General features: G+C 45.2%; 1 long non-coding RNA gene across 1 annotated transcript in view; it reads right to left on the minus strand.

Moving 5' to 3' along the window:
* The window catches only part of LOC114771990 (uncharacterized), a 17,991-nt gene extending 14,954 nt beyond the window's left edge, over positions 1-3,037 (minus strand). Inside the window, exons 1-2 of the long non-coding RNA XR_003743877.1 lie at positions 2,977-3,037; positions 856-961 (exon numbers count right to left, since the gene is read on the minus strand). This is a non-coding gene — a long non-coding RNA (uncharacterized LOC114771990). The remainder of the gene's footprint in view (positions 1-855; positions 962-2,976) is intronic.
* Positions 3,038-12,969: the final 9,932 nt, after the last annotated feature.

The following is a 12,969-nucleotide window of genomic DNA, read 5'->3' on the forward strand; positions in this document are numbered from 1 at the left end:
CTTTAATGGAAGGGATTGGATATTTATGCCTACATGGTCTTGCTGATGGACCCAAACAGGATATTCCCACGGAGACCAGAGGACTCCCCAATGCACCGAAGGACATGATGGGCTTCGCTGTGCATGGCTGACGCACACACACAACTCTCAATCGGTCGTGTGTTTTATGGACCCGAGGCCATAATGCTACATAATGCAGAAGAGGCGCAGAATCTGACATGCGTAGATTATACATCTGATGTCTAAATGAGTCCAATTTCTGAGAGGACTGTGAATGATTTGCTTAACGAAAATCTTATGGAAGAGTCAAGCAAGGCATATTATTCAGGAGGTACTGGGACTGGCATGAATAAACCCATATAAAATCACCAGAACCCTCAATTCAGCACGAATGGGATGGAACGGTTGGATAAACCTTCTATTTAGTTTCACTGACCGTTCCTCTCTGTTTAAAATGTTCCATGTCTGTGGCCTACACTGAAGAGATATTATGACCATGAGTTCACAACAATCTATCACTGGAGATAGTTAAATTATGCTGACAAGATGTTTCCCTTTATTTTAAGACAAGGTACGGCTGCAGATAACTCCTTGGGTGAGAAGGGAAAATTGCATTTAAATAAGGTGTCTTGACTACTGAGTCAGACAAATCTGTACAATATTTCTGACTCTTATCTGTCCATGATCCAATGACTTTTTCTTATATCTTATTAAGTAAAGCAAATTTTAGATCCTGGTAGACGACTAAAGTGGAGAACACACGTATTGCTTATTTTAAAATCACCTTTCATTCAGTTTGACATTAAACTGTGCGCTAAGAAGTAACCTGCTGAAAAAAAAAAAAAAACGTCTCACCTATAACATTGCTCTCCAACAGAATTAGCTGTAGGGTTGTGCTTCAGACCCTTCTCCGGCAACTTGACGTCCGTCTTTGTGATGGCATCCACCAGTTTTTGCAATTCTGTTAAAATGATTTTTTTTATTAGTATGTATTTAAAAGCATAGCAAATGCTATTAGTTAATATTGTGAACTTTTACACAATCACATTTGAACTACGTGCCATCAGAGAGAACCTAACGACAGTATTTAGGGGCACGCCATATGAAGAGGTGTGGCATACAACAATTTATGGCCAGATTAGTATATCAATAGGCACACAATCACACAATACAATTTATGTTAGAACATACTAAATGGGTCCTTGTGGCCATTGTCTTTTTCGGCCATGTTTTAAGATTTGGGACCATTGTGGGAAATTCCATTGGAGGTTGATTTTTTTTACTTACACTCCAATTTCTGTATTTCTAACACAGCCTGTAAGACAAAACAGCCAATGAAACAGATAATTTAACACATTCAAAGTATAGGTTGTGTGAGGGATATACAGACTCCTCTGACTGGGACAAAGGGCAGAATTGTAAAACAGGCCCTGAAATAGTCATTAAGTCCTGCTGCGAGGGGGAAGGGATCAACATACGTTCACATGACCAAAACATCATTTTTTACAAAAAGCAGACAATTTCTTTCACCCATTACATGTTAAATCTCCAGATGTTTGATAGACGTTTGCCAACTAGCGTGTAGCTGAAGCTGAAATCCACAATTAACAGCAAAATAACAAATCTACACAACAAAGCATTTTAAAACAAATGACGTCAACACATGTAAACCGGCGATGCATTCAAGTGTGTGTTTGCAACATGACGCTGCTGCCACTGTGACTATTCTTTCCATTTTTGAAGGAGAGAAACGACACCTTCTGTCGAAAAATGCGTTTGACAGCTGGTGCAAACGATTTTGTTAATGTAAAAAAAACAAATTTGCACTGTGGATATCGAACATAATTGCTGCAAAATTGGTATTTCACACATGAATACCTTGAGCACTGAATAAAACGTCTAAGCACACACACACACGCACAGGACACTTTGTCACCCAAAGGGTAAAAAAACACACTCGCCCACGAACCAGAAGACCCAGCTTCAAATCCCTGTCACGCCGGAGTCTGATTTAAGGAATTTAAGGCAATGGGGGCAAGGGGAAAACACACAGACAAAAACCAGAGGGATGTCCAAAAACACTTCAAACCAAGCCACCACGCCACGCGCTGAAAGAGGGGCTCCACTCGGTCCTGGGCCTGGTGTGGGGACCTCACACTCACTCCCATCAGGCCCGTGGGAACACCACCAGTCTCTTGCACACACAAACACACCGCAGACTCCGGGCCTCGTGTTGGTGAATCGCTCTGCAGACTCCGGATCAGGCGGGTCTTTTATGGGGAGGCGGATTAGACACAACCGGCCAACCAGGGAACGCGTGTGACAGCAGACACGCCATGTGCACACCAGGGCGACACAGTCTAGTACTCAGGGGGGATGTGAGCGTGTGAGCAAGACACAATAATCCTGGGCGTCTCCTGGGGGACTGTCCCTGTAAATACTGATTACTGCTGTAACTATTAAGTCGTCTGTGAAGATTCTCAGTCATCCAGGTGAATTTGTCTGAAAGTTGAGTCGAGGACTTTCATTAATGTAGAGACGTTTCATTCTGCATCCACAGAACTTTGTCAGTCTGATTGACAAGGAGATTGACAAAGTTCTGTGGATGCAGAATGAAACGTCTCTACATTTTAGAAAGAAAGGCGTCTGGAAGAAAGGCTGTAAATGGAAGAAGGAGCGGGGTGGGTGGGGGGTGGCGGAGACCCATAAATCCAAGGGAGAACTGGTGGAGCATTCAAACTTCTTCACGCCGGTCTGCGGCCGCGATACGCTCACGTGCTTTTAACACGTTCATTCTGTCCGCCTTACAAACCCCAACAACTCGGTTTTTTATTTCTTTTTTTTTGCAGACGAGCATCTTGCAGACGCTGCACGTGCAAAAAAAATGTAATATATATATATATTTAACGTAATTAATTATTTGTATTCTCTAACACAGCCACAAATAACAACCATCTACACCATCGGAGCAGTTACCTGCGGTTCGCCCACCTCGCTCCGTCTCCAGCGCAGCCACCAGGTCCAATCTGGCTCCGGGAGACCGAGCGGCCGAGAGACCCTTCGGGGGGAGGGGAAGGCAGCGCTACAGAGCTTCTGATTGGCCAGAGCAGCTTGAGCCCCGCCCCCGCGTCCCGCTGCGTGCAGCAGGGGGCGGGTCGCATTCCACTCAGTTGTAAACTTTTTTCATTCACTCTTCTCAACAGATTAAAATCAAATTCAAATTTTATTTGTCGCATACACAGTCATACACGGTATGATATGCAGTGAAATGCTTGTGCGACTGCTATTGACCGCAATATTACAAATATTGCAAGTAATTACAAAGTCAAAGTGTAGTGATTGTCGCATGTGATACTGTTGGAAAATGTATATAAGTTATCATGCAATCACCCTTTTGTTATATATCTCATATATATATTACATCTGTATTTGTAATGTTAACCTCTGGAAGACTCCAGCTACATTAGGCATTAGCCGCTTGGAAGAGAAACCTAAGTTGCTCCAGGGGGAACTGTCCCTGTAACTACTGATTGTAAGTCGCTCTGGATAAGGGCGTCTGGTAAATGCTGTAAATCAATCATGAGCTAAACAACAGCGAAGTTCTACGTTCGGAACAAACCCAGCTGGTGTCTGAATGTACCGCCCTGTACCAAATAAAAGAAGGAGACGTGTCAGTGTTAGAAATATGCAAAAACTGCAAATATAAACAAATATTACAAACTTATGTTGTCAAACATAAATTATATGTAAAAAGTAGGGTGAAGGTGTGCAAATGTGTAAAGTGCGTAAAGTGAAACGTGAAGCTGTGCAAATGACTAGGGGGATTGAGTCCAGAAGTTGTTTTAAAGTGCTGGAGTGTATTAGAGTCCTGTCCTATGAAGTGTTGTGGTTGTTGAGAGCTCGTATAGCCTGTGGGAAGAAGCTCCTCCTTATTCTCTCTGTGTCGGCCTTCAGGGAGCGGAAGCGCTTCCCTGATCGCAGCGGAGAGAACAGTCCATTGTTGGGGTGTCTGAGGTCCTTCACTATCTTCCCTGGTCCAGCACCGCTTGCTGCAGATTGATTGACGGTCAGGGAGATTGATACAGATGATGCATTCAGCCGATCGAACCACGCTCTGTAGGGCTTGCCTGTCCTGCATGGTGCAGTTTTGGACAAACGTTGCATATACGGTCAAATGTTTACAAAAAGCTATCAAATATGTGTGTAATGAACAGCATATAATCAATAGTGTTGGAAAAATGTATATAGGTTATCATGCAATTACCCTTTTTATATATCTAACATGTATTGGACTGTATTGGGCTTTGGATTGAGCAAACTATATTAATCTCTTGGATGGGAGAAAACTGCGGGTCAAAGGATGTTTTGCAGGACAGAGTGACCATGACCTGATAAGAGGGAGTCTGCAAACTGCAGAAAAGACAGGATGCAGCAGGACTTTGACACTCAGAGGAGAAGCAGATCGGCGTACAAGTAGATTGTTGTGAAACTATGTTGAAAGCTGCAGTCACGTGAGTTTCCCCCTCCCTTCGAAAACCTCAGACTTTGTGGAACTAGGGACCACCCCAACATGAATAAAAGGAGAGGAAGCACCAGAGACGGCGGAGCTGTTGGAGGCATGTTGTAATGCACGTCTCTGGCTGCTCTCCTCGCGAGAAGGAACTTAACTCTCTCTCGTGTCTTTCTTCTCAGTGTTAACAAATGTCAGAACAGGTATAAACCTGACATTCAGTAGTAGTTTATTGGAAAGAAGTATGTAATTTTGGAAAAACGTTTTTACACCGATGCTCTTCCTGACACAATGCCCCCATTTACACATTCAGTGTAAATTAGTCAGTGTACAGCTTGCATAACAGTGTAAATCTGCTGTTCCATCAACATGACTAAATGTCTAAATTGCTGGCAATAAAAGAGTGAAAAGAAAGGCTGGTTTTCCCTCCCTGGTGTCCTGTTAGCAGGTCTCAGGTGTGAATGGGGGTCTCAGGTGTGAATGGGGAGCATGTGAGAAAAGCTTGGTGTTGTCCCTCTAAAACTCTCTCAAACTTGCCTCTGACATGAATCTTGGATAACGGTGATCCTTTTGCACATCTCTGCTCTTTTTTGCACATTCCTGTTCATTTTGCACATGTTTGTATTGTCTTGTGTGTCCTGTTTGAAATATCCAATTTATCCACTTACAAGCATCTTACATGATGTTGTCCAGTTTGTCCTGTTTTTTCTCTTATAGAGATAAACTGTACAGTATTTAAGTTCTAATTTAAATTTGTGTTAGTGTAGTTTAGTTTAGTGTGTATATACATATTAGTGGTGGGCATAGATTAATTTTTTAAAATCTAGATTAATCTCCCTGTATCTTGGAATTAATCTAGATTAAAATGGCTCATTTGAATTCTGATGTCTTTGAGAACGGGTTTCTCAAGCCAGGTGGCGCATTAGATCTGTTTCCAAAATGCATCACAAACTGCTTGAGAAAGCTGTTCTACTATGATAATTGGTGATGAAAATAAATTATGTTCAATAAGATGTGTTTTGTTTACCAACTGTTTATTCAGTGAAATAGCTGCATCCATGTTACCACGTCACGTTTAATGTGGTAATTTCACAGTTCAAAGACTCGTTCTCGCCCCCTACAGTGCAATTCGGCCAGGTATACATCCGCACTAAAATATCAAGGTGAAAGTCATCATAGTGTAGCGGTTCTTCTTCTGCGTTGTGTAACTTTTTGGATTTCGTTTCTTGAACCACAAATGATGAGCTGACACCCAAGAGATTTTCTGTGTAAAGTGTATTCTGTACAAAAAGCAAGGTCGCGTCAGAACATCGCGTCACACATCGCGTCTTTCTGCACCTCTCTCTACAATATACAGTATTAAAAGAACATAAATAAATATTCACAAAATAACATACATGCAAAATATTCCTAATATGTACATAAATTAAAATGAAAGAAATAACTTTTTGCACACAAACACCACGCACCTCTCACAACTCACGCCATGTGTCCAAGAGAACTAAACCTGGTGTCCTGGTGCTCTCTATTCAGAGCCTGGAATGATAGAGCGCTTGCTTCGACCGGGAAACTGGAAGCGTCTTCCAACCTGAGGGTCAAAATCCATGGCCGTGACGGAAACGGGAAGTAATAGAGACACGAGAGCGCAAGTGCCACTGGCACCCAGCGGGAATCCATCATACAATTTCCTGCCGCCACAGTACCACCACAAATCAGCACGAGGAATGGGCCTAAACCCTGGTTGCATTTTAACGATTTCTGTGCACCAGGTTATGTCAATGCAGCCTAGCGGCACGGTATTTCCCGTGAGGTTGACGCAAGTGAAATTATTAGGGGCAACATCAGAAGAGAAATAAGGTGGCTTATGCGATGTTACGTTAGACGTTATGGGGAAGTGCTGCAGCAAACTAGTGCAGATTTGAGGAGGACCGGTGGGGTTCATTAGGGACAACATACAGGTTTGGTTTAAGGGGGCAGGGACAACCTTGAGGAGGGGTCTAGGGCCCAGACAGACTATACAGTCGGAATTGATGTCTGCTGCCGCTTGCTCAGCCAAGAGCAACCAATTGTTCGTGTTCCCAGATGCACCATAAACAATTTGAAATATGTCATCCGCCGTAAGTGGATCGGCGGCCATTTTGACCGTAGCGACAGCTGAGGTCACTTGGTTAACCAAAACGGTGGGTCGAGGCTCAGTCGCCTGGCAAAAGGCTACTTGCCATGAGGGTCCGTCCGTCACCCATGGAGCGAGTAAGAAGAGCCGGCACCCTTGCGTCAGGTGGGGAAATACCCCAGCGGTAATCGTGAGTAGCAACCCGTTGTTCTGTGGCAATTTTGCTAGAGTAACATTGTTTCTCCACAGCACTGCATCAGCGGTGGAATATGAAGACCAATCGTCCGGGGCTTCAGCAACCAAATTTTTCCATGACCATTCATTGTAGGTGCCACCTAGAGTAAGGTACCATGAATCTGTTTTATATTGACCAGGCATTATCTTATTTCCCCGGCCTTGGTGGGGCCCGCCTATTGCTTTATATACTGCTTTATATGGAATCGCCGACCAAGGTAGAGTGGCAATGTAGGAGCTATTGGATGGGATGCAAAAAATCAACTCTGCTGATTTTACCCCCGGGGTCAACTGCCCACAGGAAGAAGAAGACCTTTTGGTCCGGGTTCGGGAAGGTCGCAGCATGAGGGCAGATAGGGTGGTCAGGTTAGCAACGGGGAGCGGTGTTGAAGCGGTCGAATTCGCCACGGGTGAAGCCGTAGCGTTGACGGCGCGGAAGGGCTGGGGGAGGCCTTCGATCCCCAGCAAAATAGCGATAGGAACACTGGCCAGTGCACAAAAGACCAGAAAGACGACAGCTCTCTGTCTCCAGGTCATAATGTCTGGAAATGGCCAAGACATGGTTATAGAGAAAATATATAAAACAATATGAACACTGAGTAAATGCGAATTAAGAGTAGTAAAATGTAGGAACTAGTATGATAGGACGCAAAGTGAGGTAATCCCCCCCTTTGGAAATGTACAACCAGCCGGTCGTATTTTGGGGTCAGTTGTGCCCAGTATCTGCTCTTAGGGCATCCTGGATCTCCGGGACAGTCCGGCCTGGTTCAGGTGCAGCCGCACACTGGGAGAGGTGAAACCAGGTGTCTCCTTTTCCCTTGAGCCGAACAGCATGTGACGTCCTCTCGGTGATCTGGTAGGGCCCTGTCCAACGGGGTTCACTCCATTTCCGTTTGGTCACCTTCAGGAGTACGTATTCTATCCCTGGACTCGGGGGGTTGCTTGCAGGCGGCTGGGACCCTCGGCCTGTGATCTGCGTAGAATGCTGGGAGAGAACACTTTGTAGAATGTTAAAATATGCTTTTGGAGACAGTTTTTCAGATGCTTCAGTAGTCATAAACAGTCGTGACGAAGGACCAGGAAAGGGACGTCCATGTTCTAACTCAAAAGGCGTGTACCCCGAGGTTTTGTTCACCGAGCTACGAATAGACATTAAGGCCAATGGTAACGCGTCTACCCAGGTCATTTTGGTCTGTGCGCAGATTTTTGCCAATTTAGTTTTGAGTGATAGGTTCATTCTTTCCACTTTACCTTGTGATTGAGGATGGTAAACCGTGCCAAACTTGTGTTTTAACCCTAAGGCAGATTCAACTGTTTGCAGATCCTTATTTTTGAAATGAGTTCCATTGTCTGACCTAATGGTTTCAGGAAACCCGTGTTGCGGGATGTAATGGTTAATCAGGCACTTGACCACCGTTTTGCTATCTTCTCTAGTCACGGGCCAGGCTTCTGGCCAGCCCGAGAATACATCCACCATGACTAGAAGGTACCTATGTCGTCCCACCCGTTCAACCATGTCCGTGTAATCAATCACAATTTCTTTTCCGGGGCACAATGGAATTGGGAAGGTGCCCACCAGGGGTTTCAACGTAGGTTTTATTCCATACAGATTGCATTCCGTGCAGGTTTTCACTAGGTACTGGGCCATATCATGCAACTGGGGATGCCACCAAGTGGACAGATTCTTCATTATTTGGGTTGCACCTACATGTCCCACCCCGTGAGCCTCCTCCATGGCTGTTTGCCTTACTCCTGGGGGTAGGATGGGTCTCCCATCCGGACCTCTCCACAAGTCAGTATTGGTAGCCCCTCGGGCTAACCAAAGCGTTTTTTCTTCCGGACTAGCCTTCTCCTGTAACTCTTTTATGGTAGTTTTGGTTAGTTCGAGGGATGTGTTATCCACAGGAGGTTGTGAGTGGGAGTCCATTACCATGATGGATGAGGGCAAATATCCTGCAGTTTGCTTCGCTATGAAGTCCGCTTGTCTGTTTCCTTGGGCTATCAGGTCCGTCCCAGTGCTGTGACCTTTACATTTTATGACGGCCACCTTTTCTGGCTGTAACAGGGCTTCGGCTAGTTCTTTCATTTCTTCCTCATGTTTGATCGGTTTTCCACCAGCTGTGAGGAATCCTGCTCTCATCCATTGTCTTAACTCCACATGGACTGCCCCTACTACATAGGCCGAATCACTGTAAATGTTAACTTTGCGGCCTTGAGCCAATTTTAATGCTTCAATGACTGCTCTTAATTCTGCTCTTTGTGCTGATTGAGGTCCTTCCAGTTTTTCTGCCTTGACCACTTCCCATTTCATTTCCTTCTGTTCTACTATTGCCCATGCTGCTTGCAACGTTCCTTGGTCTGTTCTAAAACAACATCCGTCGGTAAACCACTCAGTTGTAGCATCTACAAGTGGTTCAGCTTGTAGATGTGGTCTAATGTTTTCATCTTTCTGTACATTCTTTTCACATTCGTGTGGAATACCTGATGCCATGTGATCAGCCATGTTTATACCTTCGTGCGAGTAGCTAATGTGTGGAGCAGTGAGAATGTCCATTAGTCGCCTTTGTCGTAGTGGTGTGAGTGTGAAGGCCTGTGAGGTTACATAGGCTACGACGCTGTGTGCCGTTAGTATTTTCAAAGGATGGTTCATGACTATGTGAGCTGTTTTAGTGATGATTTTAGCTAGTCCTGCCGCATGTTGGGTGCATGGTGGATGTCGTTGTTCAATATTGTCTAGCATGACACTTACATATGTGAGTACACGTCTCTCTCCCCCTTTTTTCTGGAACAGTACACCATTGACGTGAGTATCTGTTCCAGAAACATCCAAATGAAAAGTCAACGCATAATCCGGGATTGCTAGGTCAGAGGCCACGGAAAGTCGTTGTTTGAGAGTGATGAAACATTGTTCAGTTTCATAGGTCCATTCTAATGGTGCGTGGAGGTTTTTCATGCCTTTTGCGTTCACAAGAGCCCTGAGAGGGGTAGTGAGACCCACGTAATCAGGGATATAATTCCTACTAAAGCCAGTCAGACCTAAGAAGGAGAGCATGTCCTTGACAGAACGTGGACGTGGATGGTGTAGAATAGAATTTCGATGGTCTTTAGATAGAGAGACCCCTGTCTGAGCAACCATGCGCCCTAAGAAGGAAACTTGTTTGCGGCAACATTGTAACTTGGACCTGCTAACTTTGAAGCCGACTTCTGCTAGAAAGGTCAATAGTGAGCGAGTTGCTTGTAGGCAAACGTCTGCCGTGGGGGCAGAAAGTAGTAAGTCATCAACATATTGGACCAGGAAACAGTCAGATGGGAGTGGGCATTTAGCTAGGATAGCCTTCAGATGTTGATTGAAAAGACCGGGCGAGAGAGCAAACCCTTGGGGTAAGCGAGTGTAGCGCCATTGGTGGCCCCTAAAAGTGAATGAAAAGACATCTCTCAAGGACTCCGCCAATGGAAGGCAGAAGAAAGCGTTGGCTAAATCTATGCATGAGAACCAGGCGTGTGACGGAGGCAGGTTGGCCAGGGCAACATAAGGATTGGGCACCGGGAGAGATGTAGTCCCCAGGAGGGAATTGATTCTCCTGAGGTCATGGACCATACGATATTTACCCGTACCCTTCTTTTCGACAGGGAGAATGGGAGTGTTCCAGGGGGATCCAGAAGGTTCGAGGACCCCAGCCTCAATTAGACCCTCAATGGTCTCAGCAATGCCGGCTTCCGCCTGGGGTTTGTGTGGATATTGAGACTGCCACAAGGGAGCGGAAGTATGCAACGTAAAAGTGACTGGAGGGATGCCGACACAACCAACGTCGGTAGGTTCCTGAGACCACAGGGAGTGTGGAATGGAATCAAGAATTGAATGTGAGTCGCAATGGTCCGTCATTTCTCTACCATGAGACCGAGACAAGGTGTCATGATGCAACACAGCGGAGTTGATCAAGGACGAAGTGGGCAGAATTTGGTAAGTTGAAGTGGATTCCGAGAATAAAACATATGGTAATCTAGTATTGACCCAATCGGTCGCCGCAATTGCTCGTTTTACTATTCCACCTAATTCCTTGGCCTGATGTCCAGGGTTTAGGGCCAAAGAAATGTGTGGGGCCGCTTCAGCAGACATCATATACCACTGTTCCTGTTCCGGTGTGAGAGTAACAGCCGCCGCCACGCCCTCAGGAGCAGCAAAAAGACATGATGTAGTTATCGACCACTGATGACCTTCGCAATTTTCTTGGAACAGGTGCTGATACCAAGTGGTGTCATGTCTGTCATAGAAAAGAGTGAGATGTGGTGGGTCAGGAGGAGGCACATAAGGATGGAGCTGGGAGAGCCACGGCCGCCACTGCTGGAACATTGTCAGTACACCTGGGGACGCACTTGGTTCAGAGTTCAGCATAGCCCAGTAGATGTCCGCTGTGGGAGACACATCCTGTTCGTGACGCCAATTTGAAGGAATTTTTATCGATATATTTGGTTTTCCCCGCGGGTCCTTCAACCCAGGTTCTTGTAGGAGGATTCACTGCTCGAGGCTGAGAAAGAATGAAGACTCAAGACTCAGTCTGCGCAGAAGGGGGAATCTTTAATGTTCACAGAAGACTACCACTAGCACTCTGTGTACAGATTCCGATGTTTCAGTGCGTGCTCAGCTCTTTTATAGGCAGTGACAAACAAAGTCTTTTTGGGGTGGAGTCTTCTGCTCGTCCGTGCTGTCTTCTGGCAGGGGCAGATAACCACTTCAGCAGGGCGAAACCACAAGGTGCGTAGTTGACAGTTTTAACACGGTCGGGTGCGGTTGTTATGTTCCACTTCCTCTTTGAGTGATATGTTCCACTTCCTCTTTGAGTGAGTCACTTGTTCCTTTATGTTTGCACGCCATCTGATAACAGATGTTTTACCAGTCTTTAGCAAAGTAACATATGTCAAAGCAGTATATTTCTACAGGAAGCAGCATTCCACAAGCGGGGGATTGTCAGAGTGGACGGGTATGAATGGCGAACAATGTGGTGCTAGTAGCCAAAAGACCCAGGTTCAAATCCCACTTACTGCCATCGCGTCCCTGAGCAAGACACTTAACCCTGAGTGTCTCCAGGGGGGGGACTGTCCCTGTAACTACTGATTGTAAGTCACTCTGGATAAGGGCGTCTGGTAAACAACCTGTAAACAACACTGGGTCATCAGCAGAGAGGGCAGGCCAGGACAGGGGAGGGGGGAGGCATAATCAATCAAAACGCTAGCTTAGCCTATCTTAGCTAAGGTTAAGACTTATAATACGGGATTTTATAATGGCCAAATATATTCAAAACAATTGTCCAGCCTTACCTATGAAATGTAATCCCCGGGATCTGGTTTGGAGCGTACAGCGGTTTGTACAGCCCCAAGCAGCACAAGAGTGAGGCATTTTTATGCACTTCTTTCCATAGACATGTATATGCTTCACGCCACAGCAGAGCCTCTCGCAATATGGCGGCGACGTTGACGTACGATGCAGCGCGTCATGCGGCGTCTAACCATATGTCTCCGAATCGAAAGTCATGTGACCAAACACGTCACATTGACTGAAGTGAGACTCGCAAACTTTCAGAGAATGAGATCGGATATGTGCCGATCCAATCCATATACTAATAATTTAAAGCTTTTTGTGTTCATGTAATCGCACAGACTGACATCGCGATTACAATTGCGATTAGATTAATCGTGCAGCACTAATATGATGACAATAACACAGCAATAAAGTGCTTCAGTTAAAAGTGCAGAGTGCAGTACTGATGTTCAGTTTGGGAGGGGTAACAAATCATCTGCAGATGATATAAGGCTTCAGATGGTGATGTGGATGATCCTGGGGGCAAATCTTTCCCTCAACCTGGCAGATCTGGTCCTGATGCTGCAGTATCGTCTCCTGGAGGGCAGGAGTGTGAAACGTCCATGTGAAAATTGTATGACTGAATGTATGTACTGAGTGTGAGTTATTGAGAACTCACCAATATTGAGAACTATTTTTCATCTACTTCTGTTTTCACAATATACTCAAATGCTGATTGGCCAAAATTGTCAAATGAGCAGACCACTTATATCATTTAATGAATTTTGCTTATATATGAAAACAGTAGTAGATGAG

The sequence above is a fragment of the Denticeps clupeoides genome, unplaced genomic scaffold (genome assembly GCF_900700375.1).
Source record: "Denticeps clupeoides unplaced genomic scaffold, fDenClu1.1, whole genome shotgun sequence".
NCBI classification, from domain to species: Eukaryota; Metazoa; Chordata; class Actinopteri; order Clupeiformes; family Denticipitidae; genus Denticeps; species Denticeps clupeoides.